This window comes from Rhipicephalus microplus, chromosome 10 (genome assembly GCF_043290135.1).
Source record: "Rhipicephalus microplus isolate Deutch F79 chromosome 10, USDA_Rmic, whole genome shotgun sequence".
NCBI classification, from domain to species: Eukaryota; Metazoa; Arthropoda; class Arachnida; order Ixodida; family Ixodidae; genus Rhipicephalus; species Rhipicephalus microplus.
Genome location: NC_134709.1, coordinates 18,224,937 through 18,240,376, shown reverse-complemented (window position 1 = coordinate 18,240,376; position 15,440 = coordinate 18,224,937). Strand labels below are relative to the sequence as shown.

The 15,440-nt window shown below is 48.3% G+C and overlaps 1 protein-coding gene across 2 annotated transcripts in view; it reads right to left on the bottom strand.

Annotated features, from left to right (window-relative positions):
- The window catches only part of LOC119181828 (neprilysin-1), a 62,164-nt gene extending 61,893 nt beyond the window's left edge, over positions 1 to 271 (bottom strand). The window contains exon 1 of one of the 2 annotated variants that reach the window (XM_075875164.1): positions 8 to 271. The gene's annotated coding sequence lies outside the window, so the exon portion shown is untranslated. The remainder of the gene's footprint in view (positions 1 to 7) is intronic. The other variant, XM_075875163.1, reaches the window with a different exon arrangement.
- Between the last annotated feature and the right edge of the window lie 15,169 nt (positions 272 to 15,440).

The following is a 15,440-nucleotide window of genomic DNA, read 5'->3' as shown; positions in this document are numbered from 1 at the left end:
TGCTTACCGATGTCCCCAAACTGTCGACAGCTGAACACCCGTAGCAAGTAGGTACGGTGCGTTTTCAGACGCACAGTAGTCCCGTGAACCACTGATACAATAATAAGTAGTTACAGGCAATGAGCGATAGTCGACTTCCTTCTGTTCTTCAGGGGTGCGACGCTCGATCGCACGACTCTTTTGCTAACGCGTGTCTGTTGACGCACCTCGAATGAACTTTTTGTGTGCAATGCGATCGCTTCGCCACTATCTCATGTCAGATCGGTCGTCGTGAGTCTCCGATGAGATGTGCGCAGATGTGCGGTTTTTCGATGTGGCATATTTGGCGGGAGCAAGACTGAGTACAAAAGAAAGCAAATGTCAGATCCATAGAGTGACCGCTATTCTAGAAGTTGTAGTTAAAAGTCAATCTAAGTAAACCGGAGTAATAAATTTTTTTTAGATGCGAAGCAGCTTATGGCGGAGTTCAATCCGGTGGGCGGCATAGCCACCGTTAGCGCGCATGCGCAACAGCTGGTCCAAGCACTGCGAGAACGCGCTCACGCGCTAGCGCGTTCCAGCCTGTGTAAGGGGCTGGGTAACTATCTCTCTGGCCTCTCCCCCTTACACTCTCTCAGCAATCGTGTGATGGCGCCTGGGAACGAGATTCTGCATACGCGCGATGAACCAAGACGTTGTATCCTAGTGAGTACGCGCTAGCGCGTTCGCATCGGCGTAAGCGGCTGTGTAATGTCTTCTGCCCCTTACACTAACTCAGCAATCACGTGATGGTGCCTGTGAACGAGATTCTGCATACGCGCGATGAACCAAGGCGTTGTATCCTAGTGAGTACGCGCTGGCACGCACTAGCGCGTTCGGATCAGTGTAAGCGGCTGTGTAAGAGACTGTGGCTTCTTCCCTTTACACTCTCTCAGTAATCACGTGATAGCGCCAGGCAACGAGATTCTGCATACGCGCGATGAACCAATGCGTTGTATTCTATAGTGAGTACGCGCTGGCACGCACTATCGCGTTCGGATCAGTGTAAGCGGCTGGGTAAGCGGCTGTGTAAGAGACTGTGGCTTCTTACCCTTACACTCTCTCATCAATCACGTGATGGCGCCAGGGAACGAGACTCTGCAGATGCGTGATGTGCCCACGTGCTCCCGCGTGGCGTGGTGATGAACCCGCTTGGCGTGCTCTAACATGAGTTCGGGATGAGTAACAACTACAGAAACTACAGTGAATTGATAGTTGCAAAAACGCGTTAACATTAGGCAAGGTGGACCTGTGATTAACGGAACTTTAGGTCGACCCTGAGCTGCTTCGCATACTACTCTTGGTTCCCTAAATGGGAGATGGTGCATTTTTAGCCAACGCAGGAATTTCCATTTTCCGACTGTCACCAATATGGTTCATCGCTGCCATCAACTCTAATTAGCGAAGGTATCAAGCTAATGCACCAGACTTAACGGTGTTTTTTCGGAAATAAGTAAAAATAGAGGGATTACTTTCAAGTTTGACATGCATACGTTTTTATTCGGGTGTGTACTGGAACATAATCGCTTGGAAACATGTAGCCGCTTTAGTCCCGATGCTAACCTTATTTCGATAAGACTGAACGCCGCGTCCATGCAAGGAACAGTGGACTTAACGTATGGTAACTCTTTCAAGTACGAAATAGAGTTAAGAGTGGTGCTCGTTTGTGGTATCCGCAAATTGTCCCTCAGGAACACAGTGGTTGTTTTTTGTTATTTATTAAATGCCAAGCATCTTTTTTGACTCACGTGTGTAACGGCGTACGTGCGTCCGCACGAACGCGCCGCAACGTGTTCCCCTCGCTGCAGGTGTTGGAGCGGTGCCAAGTTGGTTAATTCGCTGCTGCGCGTTTACGTCACGCTATCCTCACTCGCTTTCCTCGCAGGTGCAAGCTGACGTCACACACCCTTACCCGCAGCACGCTTGCCGCAGCGCCCGCAGCTACCTACTCCTCCGCCCGCTCGCCACGCATTTATCGCTCGCTTCAGCGTCTCCACCGCCCGCAATGCTCGACGCACGCCTAGGGAAAGCACTCTTTCGGCTCGTTTATCAGGGAAGAAACTTGCACGAAACCCAACCCGTCTCTTCGCGTTTCAAACAAACGTTTACTCGAGTAAATGCTATACCGTGTTTTGCTTCAAACCGTCATTCCAGCCCCGGCGTCGACGCCCGCTCCAATCGTCTCAACGCCGTACACACCACTGCTGCTTCGCATCCCATCAGGGTTCCCTTCGGTTATATGGCCCATAATTTTGTTTATGTGACAGATGGTGCTGGTTGTTTCCTGGAAACATTGGTGGTCTGACGGCTCGCTCTTTCTCTGAATCCGTTCTCCCGTCTCTGTATTCTCAGTGCCCATAGGCTGTCCCACGGCCAAGCGGAATTTCGGGGCGTCTTTTCGAGGATGGTAAGCAGACAGGCGTACCCTTGTTGGGTTGTGCTAGCCTCAGTGTTAATACGTTAGCAGAAAACGAACACTGATCACTTCGCATTTTTCGTGCATCAGTGAATAAACCAGACCGTCCGTGACGCAATAAATATGATTCGTTCTTGCTAGGCACGAAGCTCTCTTGCGATGAAAAGTGTGGCAACTCGCGCTTTCGATTATAGCCCTCGGAGAACACATATCAGCTTCTCGAAATTTCGTGTAGCCACGCACTTAGTTGATTGTTATCTTCTTACCCTTGCAGTTGAAACTCGCCTTGCTTCACGTACGTGCGTATATGGTACTCGTCAGTGCTTTTTGTAGTCACGGCATGAATCCCACAACATTCATTTTACGCGGATAGTAGCACAGGCTCTTTATTTGCTCTTCTACACTTTGGCCAACGCCGTGCCGCTTGATTTTTATGTTTGTTGATAGATGGCAGCACAACGGAGGTGATTCGCTTGTGAATGGGTTTCAGAGCGAAATTTTCTCCGCGTCCGCGTGACGCGGTGTTCGTTTTGTACGCGCTCAGTTCCGTGGTGTTGGTTTTGTACGCGCTCAGTTCCGTGGTGTTGGTTTTGTACGCGCTGAGTTCCGTGGTGTTGGTGTGGTCCAAATTTCTTTGATTGTTATCAGCAGTGATGCTCAATGAAACCATCGGGACGACGAGGATTTTTCAGTATATGTAGAAGGTTGTTAACGCACCGAGATGGACAGTGACAATGAACGATCGGCTATACTAACTCAGGAGGAGCGAGTTGCACTTCACGTCTCCTCGTGCGTTTATGTTTTTTTTTTTCACGCTCGCAAGCCAGTTTGATTGAATTTAATGTACAATATTCTTCGGCGAAGTCAAAAATAAAAGCACGGTTTTTATTGTACATTGTATGTAGCCCAATTACAGTTGATATTACGCAGCGCCGCGTGTCAGCAACACGCTCGACCTCGACCAGCGAAGCGAAAGTGTTGGAACGATAGAACGTGCAGTTACGGGTACAATGCACGCATCTCTGCACTTCACCGGTACTTTCCGAACGGCGTTGTTTTTCAACGAATTTTCGCAATTTCGACTTTGCGAAAACCATACGTGTGTGTATTATTTCTAATACCATTTTCAATTGCGCTGATGGTACATGCAACATCGGAGTGCGGTGAATTACGCACTGTTGGAGTCTACTGTTGGAGTCACAAGCGCTACCTAATGTGAAGTTAAATGGTTGTGTTTCGTTGAAGAAGCAGCTGCATGATGCTGACAGTGCAAATAATGAATAAGCCTGCGAACCATCGCCACGTCAAACATTTGCTCCTGTGCAGCCGCGATGGTGGGTTATTCGCTAGCGGCCTACTAATCCGTCAGGTAGGCTCGCTATAGCAACTACCTCGGAGTGCCGTTCACTTCACACGTCAATTCTAGTTCGCGTTGGTTTTTTTTTAGTATCACGCATAGAATTACACAAGGCATCGTTAATGCATGGTCGATCAGCTGACACAAGCACCCTTCGCAGTGTGGCAGAACATGAGGTAGTGAATATTTAGCAGTTCCTATCGTTTGGAAAAAAATACCTTGGTCCGATATACTTCCATTTCACGATCAAGAGTTCATCCGTTGAATGCGCCATGGGGCGTGTAAGTCCGCGCGTTATGTCGTTTTCTATGCGAGTTCACGGGCAGATCCTCCTCCCGCAGCCATCTTGGATGCTTCGCAAAAAAAAAAAAAAGCGAAACCTTACAAACCGAGTCTGGTTGGTTATAGGCATGTTACACCGTCTCCCTCCCCCCCCCCCCCCCCCCGCGGAATTTCGCACTGTTTTACTGTGACACGTTGAGGAGACTTTCCTCGACAATCCGGCAAGTCTAGAGCACGTGCATTGCACACTATTGAAGGAACTTCGTCAGGTACAGGCGTACTTTCGCGACTGAAAGCGAATGGGAACTGAATGCGAACGTAATGCGAACCGTAGAAAGCATTGCTTTCGGCTCAGTTGAACCAGGGGAGGGAAAATTCCTCCCCGCCCTCCCCACGTATTCGCTCTCGTTAACGGCAGCACCGCTACTACCACTTGCGGTTGCCGGGCATCTTATTAGAACTAAATCACGAAAGGGAAAGTCTCTTTCATGACGTCACCGGTGAGGTCGCCAAATAGAGGGAAATGGCGAAAAATCGAGAGGAGGAGGGCTGCCATGCAAGTCCGGAGGGCTGCCACGAAAGAGGCGAAATTTCGCCTCTTCAGAAAACACTCAGTCAGCATAAATCAAGTTCTGTTGACTGATTCCTTAGTAAGACAAAACTCGATCGAAACGAATGAAGTGCACTTTTTAGTACACGTTTTGTATATAAAAAAAAACAGATACATCCACGTAGTGTGAAAGTGTCAATCTATAAACGCAGCTTTCATTTATAACTGACATACGGGCATTATGAGCAAACGTTGAAACCAGAGTATCCGAACTAATGCGAAAATTATCAACAATCGCGAGTAGGACTTGTCGTATTTGACTCAGTCACGTCCTTTATGACGGCGCACATAGTTTTCTTACAGAACTTGAGTACCGAACGTGACTGAAGTTGAGAGGCACGGAGAAGCTCGAAGCGATCAGAAGTTTTTCGAGAAACAACGTCGCTGGAAACAGTGTTTCATCAAGTTGACTTGTCTTCGTCAGGGCAACAGCGTTAACGTGAGGAAGAAAAGTTCACTTGTCAAAACGTTGGCTCCACCGACATTATCTGTAATAATCTTTAGGAGCATCTGGTCCATCACGTCTATTTGAGTGACACTATAAGAAGTAAAGACTCGCGAATATTGAAACCGCGGCTACCTGCAGGTGTATCAATCTTCATTTACGCAAAAAAAAGAGATGGAAAGACGCAGAGATAGAAAGAGAGAAAGAAGTAGAAAGGAAGAGATACAAAGAAGCAGATGCGCACCAGTTACAAAAAAAAAAACAGATAGAATGAAAACATTCATTTCATTTATTTAAAGAGAAGGAAGAAAGGAATAAATTTAATAAATAGAGCGAAATTAGATAGGCCATCTAGCTGTGCCCATTTTCTCGAGGTTGGTCCCATTACTGCGAAGCTGGCATATATTTGTCAATGAACTTCGTCAGTTTATATCGAGACATGACGGTAATGCTGAGGCCTGCATTGCAACTGACGAATTGAAGCCGGTGTGTGCATGATGTTCACAACGTGTGCAGCTGTGTCTGGCGAGATGAGCATTTATCGGAGCTCTCTACAGTCCACAATTACGCACAGTGTACCAAGATCACCAAATGCCAAGGAAGTGTTTTTGGTGCTGACGAAAGTCGCTGTCCTTTTGACGAAAGACCTTTCAAAGTGTACAGTGACGTACCCCGAACTAAGCCAGTTGGTTAGGTTCCGCAGTTTGAAAAGTTATACTCATAGAAAGATGATAAATCACGGAATTTCGGGAAATCAGTACGTAAGCGTAAGCTGTCAATGCATAATTGATGACACTCACAGTAGCGAAGGAAAAATCGACGCGTTTTAATGGCGTATTTTCTGTCGCAGTGTGGGACCTTCTAGTTTAGCGAACACTCAGTTAGCCACGGGCACTATAATTTTGGTGTAATCGTGTTTGGTAGCCTCTTTATTTAATCAAGACCAAACTTGAGACAGCAATAATTTTTATTCGGTGTTTTCATGTAATGTACAGCCATGGCCACATCTGTGTAGAGGGCGCGAGGAGCTGGTTAAAAAAAAAAAAAAACCTCCTTGGTGTGGCGGGTATACCTGCCTCCTTGGTCAGAACCTACCTGCCTGGTTGCGCATAACACCGCCAGATGGCACTACTCGTTCAGGCCTTTCAAGTTTGTCCACGCGGCGATGGGCTGTAACGCTTACGCTGTTATGGTGAACGTGTGGCGAATAGCGTGCGGTCCACAACGCAACACCACTTGCCAGCCATCGCACGCCCACCAACACGGAAAAGGAAGTCGCACGCTCAACAAAGGAAGTGCCGGCCAAACCCACACAATTCATAACAGACAAGCAGACGCTGCACTGGCACATCAGTTCCGTCACTTCCGCTTTGCAAAGATGAACGTCACGCACACACAATGTTGCCATTAATTCTGGCAAGTGAAGTCAGTGTTAAGAGGCAAGCTATAAAATAATTGGCCCCGTTCCTGCGTGTTTCACTGAAAACGTCGTCGAAAGACGATAGGCTCGGGTTCTCCTCAAGTGACAAAACGTCACTTTTCTCCCGAGCCTGCCCTCATCCTTGGGATGAAATAAAATTGAATTGAATTGAATAGTCTTGCATCTGGAGAGAGTGAACAAAACAGTTATTTGATGTTCTGCGCAAGAAGTTATGTAAGTGTTATTCTGGAGGGGCTGCGTTAGAGTGCCTCGATGCGTGCAGTAGAGACGAACGAGTGCATCGAAGCACGTCCCACGTGAGACACGAGCGCTATCCGGCAGTTATAGAAAACAAAGCGCCCGTAGTGCGCGCCCGTCTCGGAGGCCATAAGGTGTAGAACGCAAGGTAACGGGTAGGTGCCACCACTGTGTCGTCTCAGCAAAGCGTTGGAAACACTTGCCTTTTCGTGCAAGCGTTGCATTGTCAGCGCAGCGTGATATATGCTATGGTCTTAGAATAACTCATGTATGCCTTTTCTAGTAAAAAGCCACACATACAGATTATTGATGCGGTGATGTGGTGCCTCAGATATGCGCAATAATTGGATCGAATCCTGGCTGCGGTAGCTGCATTTTCGATGCAGGTGAAAATGCTGCAGGCCCGTGTGCTCAGATTTCGGTGCACGTCAAAGAACCCCAGGTGGTCGACATTCACGGAGCCCTCCACTATGGTGTCTCTCATAATCGTATGGTGATTCTGGGACGGTAAACCCGACATATCAATCATCGAATCAAATCAATCATGCTCAATAATTACTTTTAAAACGCCAATACCAGTGTCCCTAAGGCCAAACCTCATAAGCGCGAAAATACACGCGACAGCGACAAGCGACGCGACGTAGATCGGCGTCGCGCGATCAGTCGCTAGCGCAGGCAAACCTCATTCACGCGACGGCTTCGGCGAGCGAATTTCACTGTTTCTGGCATGAGGCCGTCTACTCGCACCAAGAAAACCGCGTAGCGAGCGGTATGCAATTTAAAAATAAGATATATTGTTGTGTAATGAAACGGAAAGTGTTTATTATGGCCTTGCAGCATTTTTTATATGCGCATGCTTAATAAACATTGCGTTATTTCTTGTTGCGCATACGTGACTCGGGCAGGGTCACGTGCACCTATGTAGTCTTCGTCTTTTCCGGTTTTTCGCTATTGGCTGCTTGAGCCCAGCACTTCCGGGCGATGAGCGACGGTTTCCAAATCTGGAGAACCGAGCGATCGCGCGAAAACGAGCACGCGACACGTCGCGCGAACGCCCTGTTTCGTCGCTCATAGCGTCGCTCGTCGCTGTCGCGTGCATTTTCGCGCTTATGAGGTTTGGCCCTCATTGCCGCGCCGGCCATAAATGGGTAGTGCACAGAGATCCGTCCGAAAGAGAACGCGCATAAGCCCTCCTCTTTCGTTGGTCTTGAGGCGCGGTTTCCTGAAAATCAAGAACCTGACAAGCTTCTTAATTCCTTCAATATATCCTCGCTTCATAAAAGTAGGAAGCTCATCGAAACTAAATGCGGGCACAATGCAAAATATGTTTCGTTTATTTCGGCGTGCTGCAACTGGCAATTTAAACGCAAGCGAACATCGCAGCACATCTAATTCGAGGCAAGCACTCCGACGTGCGTTCTGTAACGCCTAAATGCTTCAAACTTGGGCATATTTATGATGCCAATGCAATAAAGTGCATGGATACACGAACAATCTATGCGATCAGAGGTACGAAGCTCGCTTTATCCGGCACGAATTACCCTAGTGATTTCTCACTTCCTCTGCATTTAACTGTTTTATTATGCGTGCTGGAATACCCTGTTGACGGTCGTCTTCCGTTTGTACATACTGCGATCGGAGATACATGCGTGTCCACTTTGTCGTTGTACAACGAAAGGCAAAGCCGATGCCTCCGAGATAGCTCCGGTAATCGGGGAGACCAACGAAAAAAAAAACTAAAAAAACTGATTGTGGTCGCGATCATATTTCGATTCACCTGTATGACGCACGTGTTCGCATTTCTTGGTTAAATCCGGGATTTGAGCCTTCAAAGCCCTATGTGAGTAATGCTGTGTGGTGGCGACAACTTCACATTATCGGTGGGCGTACGCGATGTTTATCGCGCCCTGGTGTCAACTGTCTACTGTTGTGCGTCGCCAACCGCGGTCAGATGGTCTGTTAAGCATCATAATAAAAGTTACAACGGTTCTTCGTCAAGGTCTTCAAACAATAACAGGAGACCTACATTATCACACTTACCTAAGCGAACGGCTGTGGAGAAAGCGAGTAATTCGCTTACCCAACACGTTCGCAACGACCTGTATATAGCGCTCTCGCCATTCTGATTTGCAAAAGCTGCGGAAATCAGCAAAACTGAAGTCACTTACGTCCGTGGCAATTCGCAACGCAACAGTAGCGCAGATTGGGCTCTTTTTTTTTCGTAGAGCGCGGAGCTGTTGCGTCTGCTCTTGTTTTCGCAGTCGTTCGGGCGTGTGAACAGGCAAGCACTTCTCGGCGGTTCGGTGACGCGTCCGACTAGCGGATAGAAATTCGTAGCTCTTTTTCTGAGTGTTCATTACGCAAATACATATATTTCACTCAATCGTCGTTTCGTGCGCTGTAGTTGCGCCTGGTTGCGCAGCAAACTGTGCAAGGGAGTAGGGCTTTGCACTACTCAAAACTGCGTCGACAGGGGGCGCTGCGTGTCCGCAAAACTCCAGGATCTGACGTCTACATTGTGGGCGCTGCGGACGGGGTTGTATTTTGGTCATTTCGGGAATCGTTTCCGCGGACAAAAAAGAAAAGTCTACCGACAGACAGGTGGAAAGACAGTCAGACCAAAATTTGGGCGTCGAAGGTGCCCGAGAAAGACTATCATCCTCAATAATCTCAAGAGATTCTGCGAAACTCTCAAGCCTCAATTTGATATGAATGGCGCAAACATGACGTACCCAGTGAATTTCATTGAGATCAGTGACACCGAAAAATCGCTTTAGTTGGCCTTCAAAGTCTCGGCGTCTTGGTGTGTCCCGTCGTCGTCACGGTCCAACATGAATGGGCATGCCCCACAAAAAGTGAGTAAATCAGACTGCTCTGCACCGGTCCGTATTATACATACTATAAGTTACACGCTCGTCGTTACGGCCTAAACCTTAGCACTGGTGTCAAAATCACCGATTAAACTGAAGCGCTGAAGTTATTTTTTGTTTTTTTTTTAACCTAGAACCGGAGTTCTTTGGCCGCGCTAAACTGAAACACAGTTACGAAACTAGAAGGCGGATCGGTGCTAACCTACAAATGTTTATTTGCTAACAACGCATGTCGTATATATACGCACGCATAAAAGGTTCAGCGGCAGGCGAAAGCACGAAAGAAAATGTGTGAAAAAAGGGTGAGGGGAAGTGTGCAAATCTAGAATTCGTCTTCTAGCAATCTGCGCGGCACCTTGCGGCTGTCGTGTGTTGTGACGTCAGGTGCACAGGAGCGTGCGCTATATAGGTCCGTTCGATTCACCTGCACCGGTCAGAACCGGTTCATGGCTGTGCACGCGAAGTTCAGAAATTGTGCAGCGTGAGTTCAGCGGTGCAGGCAGAGCACGACACCTGAAACAAATGACGATGTGCCGACAAGGTGTTGGCCTTATTTCTTTTCGGTTAATTTACACCGTTCATCAGACACTGACCTATGGCGAAACGCACATGCGGACAGTTTATGAGGCGCAAACATCTTGAAAATACACAGCGCGTTTGTAGAGACAGGTACGGCGCCTAAGCCACCTACGTCTAAGTGCTGCGTCGTCTGCTCAGCTGCACGCGCGGCTGCACCAAGCCGGCACCGTCAGCGAAGGAGGTGCAGGAAAATCGTGAACCGGTGCTGCACCTATCCTGCACCTTTCGAAACGAATGGCAGGGTTCAGCGGTCGTCAATGCTGCACCGCTAAAACGAATGGCAAGGTGCAGCACCTTGTGAACTGGTTCACGTGGTGCAGGCGAATCGAACGGACCTTATATAAGCATGCAGGCCATGCTCTGCACGGGTAACAACGATGGAAGGTGTGCTTGTCTAACCAAATTTCCGCGCTTGCTCAGGGCGCTTTCGTCGTACCTGTTTCGTAAGACGAAGCGCGTTTCGACTGACAACACTCGCCAGGTAACACATATATACTTAGCGGAAATCACCGTGCTCTGGCGATTTCCGGGAACATGGCTGCGCCCCTGATCCTCGCTGCGTTAGTACTTTGCTCTCGATGCGTGTTACGCGCGCGTACTTCAAGCAATCCACGGTGTCGACCGCAAATTTGTCTATACAGTCGCATCTCACGTGGAGAGTGAGAGATCGGCCGTATTTTGTCGTAAATAGAAGATCTGTTTTGATGTTTCGACGCTAGCTTGTGACACTGATTGTGGTCGCTTTCTGCAATGTGAAATCGTCATGTCGCCCCGCCGCGGTGGTCTAGTGGCTAAGGTACCCGGCTGCTCACCCGCAGGTCGCGGGTTCGAATCCCGGCTGCGGCGGCTGCATTTCCGATGGAGGCGGAAATGTTGTAGGCCCGTGTGCTCAGATTTGGGAGCACGTTAAAGAACCCCAGGTGGTCTAAATTTCCGGAGCCCTCCACTACGGCGTCTCTCATAATCATATAGTGGTTTTGGGACGTTAAACCCCACATATCAATCAATGAAATCGTCATGCGAAGTGCGTCGTAGCTGTCGCGTACTTAGAAGTGTGGCAGCTTGCGCTGGTTGGTACACTCTGAAAAAATATCGAGTAAAAAGGGTGTCTTTTCGTCCCACAACAATACTCGTCATCAGACTTGCGTGCGCTCCCTTTCTTGAAAACTCGGCGCTGGCCACTTTTCTATCGAGAATGCAATGTAACCCTGATAATGGGCATGTCGATCGTGACCGGAATGTACCGGGCGCGGGGCGATAGCGGAAGGATGGAACGCAATATAGATGCCGATTATTGTTGTGGGACAAAAAAACACCCTTATTACTCTCTCTTTTTTTAGAGTGTATGGCATGACGATAGTTATAGCGCGAGAACAAAACGACGACACAGAGACAAGTGTCCTTCTCGTCTCTGCGTCGTCGTTTTGTTTTCGCGCTATAACTATATTCGTGTATCTGTATACGCTTCTGGGGCACCCTGCCGCGCTTAAACCAAAGGCTGCGAAGAAGAATGCTCTTGTGCCTTCCTTTTGCCGCACAAGACATTAACGAATTCGGCGATGGGTCGTCGACCAGCTTTTAATCTTCTATTCTCAACTTGTGCGTATGCACGCGATAGTTTTCATTCAAGCAACAATGACACTTTGTCGCCGACTTTCGGTCGCGACGGAGCAAGTTTGTCGCGGCCGCTTCTTGCTGTCGCTAGAAAATCGCGTGCGTGTGGCTGGGCCTTAATTAATTAATTAAGCGACTGTGTGTCGCGACCTACGATCTCGTTTGAGAGTAATTGCCGAGTGGCTCAGTGAAGCCAGTAAAAGAGCGGAGGGGCATATCGCAAGACAAGAGGCAGAATAATAGCCGATCGATACCTCGCTTATTTCAGCGGAGCAAAGCGCCTTGGTCTTTACAGCGGAGTACCAGTGGAGTAGAGTTACTGTATATGCTACCTTTACCTAAAGGTAGCATATACAGTAACTCTACAGTGGAGCGCACTGCTGCGCTACCTGTTGAACAAAGTTGAAGCTTCTGTTGTCGATAGAGCAAAGGCTTTGCTTGGAAAACGCTCGCACACTGGGGAGCTGTTCTCGCGCTGTCCAATCCTTGGACGTGTCCGATTCGGCCTCCCCTGATTGGCTGGACCGTGCCGCCTGCTTCCGGTCTTTCTTTCGCAACGTCATTTTGACGCCACGCTGTTTTCGTGACTCTGGGCACAAGTGAGAAAGACTGAATGCGTTTCGCCGCAACGAGTGCTTTACCTCCAGGGATCCGCTTTAAGATGCACGTTTCTGAGGCCGTGCATGGGCTTCAGTCACGTTAGCCCTTAAATTAGGTTTAACGCAGCCTCGCTTCTGATGCCCCTGAAAGGTCGGTACGCATTTCCTGCATCGCTTTTGAAACACCTGAGCACGTCCATACGCACGTGCAGTTTATTTAAAAGTCCTGTTACTCTACATTTCGTCCACTTAGTTTCTTTTTACGTTATCAATGTGTCGGCGGGTTCGGTGCGCCGACGTGGTCAAGCGCGCCATGACGTCACAACTGACCGTTTTTTTTGCGTAACTGATCGCGCTCTGGCGAATCGGACATGTCCAAGGATTGTACACCGCGAGAATAGCTCTCCTGGTCCGCTGCGCACGGCACGCTGTGCTCAGGAGATGAAATGAGCGGGAGAACGGCTCGCTCCGCTGAGACGTCTCAGCTATTAGCGTCTATTATGAAAACTGCCAGAACAGCAGTAGCTAAGAATTTCCTTCCCTCGGTATGAACGCATAAAAACTAAAGACTGACCACGGGACAGCATGCGTCGTACCGAGAGATAAGTTTCGTCGACGTGTCTGTCAGTAAACAGCGAGGCAACCACGCCACCGTTGCCGCGGCTGCGCGTGCGCGTGTAGTGTAACGACGGTCGTTTTGCAGCTTCTACCGTGTGTAGAAGCTGCCGTCGTGTGTGTTAAGCAGAGTACGCCACACGGGCTGTGTTCCAATACTCACCGTAGACGGCTATATGGACGGTGGCCATCTTTAGTCCCATTCCAATTCTGACGTAGCCGGCAAAGTAGACAGCTCCGAGAAGACCGCATCGTAGACAAATACGATGCAGGCTACTTTGCTGTCTAAACAGGATGGCGGCTCAACGAATCGCTCAGATATATCAAATCTCGCCGGAATGATTGCACACAGGCAGACGCTTTCCCAAACGCTCAATGTGAGTAACGTTTATTTGTTTTTTTTTTTATTTCAACGCGAAGTAAGCCAGAAGTTACAACTGTTACGTACGTTTATTTTAGCTTTTTCTTCTCGACGCGAGGTGGCGCATCGCCGCGTGAAAGCCGTCTAAATGTGTTCCATTTGTCGGACAGCATGGGCTCGATGCTGCCCTCTAAGCAGTCTGCGTAGACTGTCTACGTGCTGTCTAAGAATTGGAACACAGCCACGGTATCTTAAGGCGCGACGTGTGAACCCTTCATGGTTTTCCGTCGTCGTCCGAACTGCGGAAGCGGCGGGAGGCTTCAGGAAATCGATGGAACTTCCGTGTGTCGCCATTGTCACGGCCCCCTTCACAGCACTTCCTTGGCGACAAAAAAAAAAAAAAGCGACGAGAACAACGTTTCCGTGCTGCATCTTGGATGCTAAAGGTACGCCAAAGGTTGATAGTAACCTAGTAACCCGCGATAAGTCTGTGAACACAGGTTTTAGGAATGATCTCACACCAACAGATAACACGCCGGCTCGAGCAAGGGCAATCCAAGATGGCGATTGCGCCCAATTTGAGCGTTAGACGACGCGCAATTCAAAATGACCCCTCCCCCCCTCGGTGTGAAAATTGAAGAGGGGACCTGAGACCTTTTATTTGTGCAGCAGAGTAAATATTAGGGGTGGTTGAATATATATCTTCAAGTTCCGAACCTAGTTGAAAAAAATTCGATTTGATTTTTAAAGAGCCACTATTAGAAATGTCGAATGATTCGACGCGAAGAATATCTGAAATGCGATAACGGCCAGTGGGAAAACTAGGGTTGAGTGACGGGGATAACGCTAACATCGCTGCGGTACGCTTTTCGTTAAAATTTTCACTAGTATACTTATTGAGAAGTGAGCGCGCGGTTTTTTTTTTTTTTTGAAAAAGTATAGTCTCATATCGGCACGTGAAAAAAAAATCTCGATAGAGAACAGCACTTTTTCAAGTAGAATGCAGTGCAGGCGCTGAAGTCGGCCCGTGCCACCCGGTTACGTGAGCCCCCGACAGTAACCTTCAAGCTTTTCACAACTTTTCGTAGTAGAGGCTACTGACAACACGCGAGCCAAATGTTATAGCGCAGCACGCGACCTTTAATTCACAATAAATTATCACAGTCAGCTAGAAACTGCTTTCTCTTCTCTCGATAAATCATGGAATAAGCCCAAAAGTCACTCGTAGTGAGCCCATCTATCAGCCGTGTTGGCTGATTTGAACAAGGCGCGCTCGGTCGTTACAGAGATCGCCGCCGGAGGCCGCGACTTGTCCTCACGTGCGCGCACGATCAGACTGAAAAAGCCAGTGTGACGGTTTGGGCTAGTTGGTGTGACATGACGATAGTCTTCTTCTTGTCCCTTTGTCGTCGTTCTGTTCTCGCGCAAAAAAAAAAGGCCACGCATTCGAAGAAAGAAAAAAAAAACGCTCAATGCCACGAGGCGCGCGTGACGTTTTTCCTTGCACCTGCCATCCCTCCCTGCTTAGCTTCCACCGCTTTCGTCGAGACGAGAGAATGCAATCGCAGCATGCAACGAATCTTTCTAACTCCCCTCGCACTGGACATATTTTTAAAATTGTTGTGCCGTTTAATTCGTGAGGCAATAAGCTCTTCGAGAGAGTTATTCCATGATTACTTCAAAAAGTGTTTCAGGGCCGCTTCAAGATACGCGATACATTATCTTAAGATAAGCGATACAAGATTGAATGTATCGGAAATACAGATACAATGATTTCGCGAGACGTATCGTTATACAGATACAAGATACCCAAAGAGTATCGAAGATATTTTCCAAGATGCATGTATACCTTCGATACTACCTAGCCCTGGCGTTACTGTTGTATGGAGTTACCGTTGTAGTGCTCCTTGTATCTTTTTCCTTAGCAGCTACTCACCTTGTCATGGGATTGAGACCATGCTGAGTATACTTTAATACTTTTATCTGTCTTTAATTT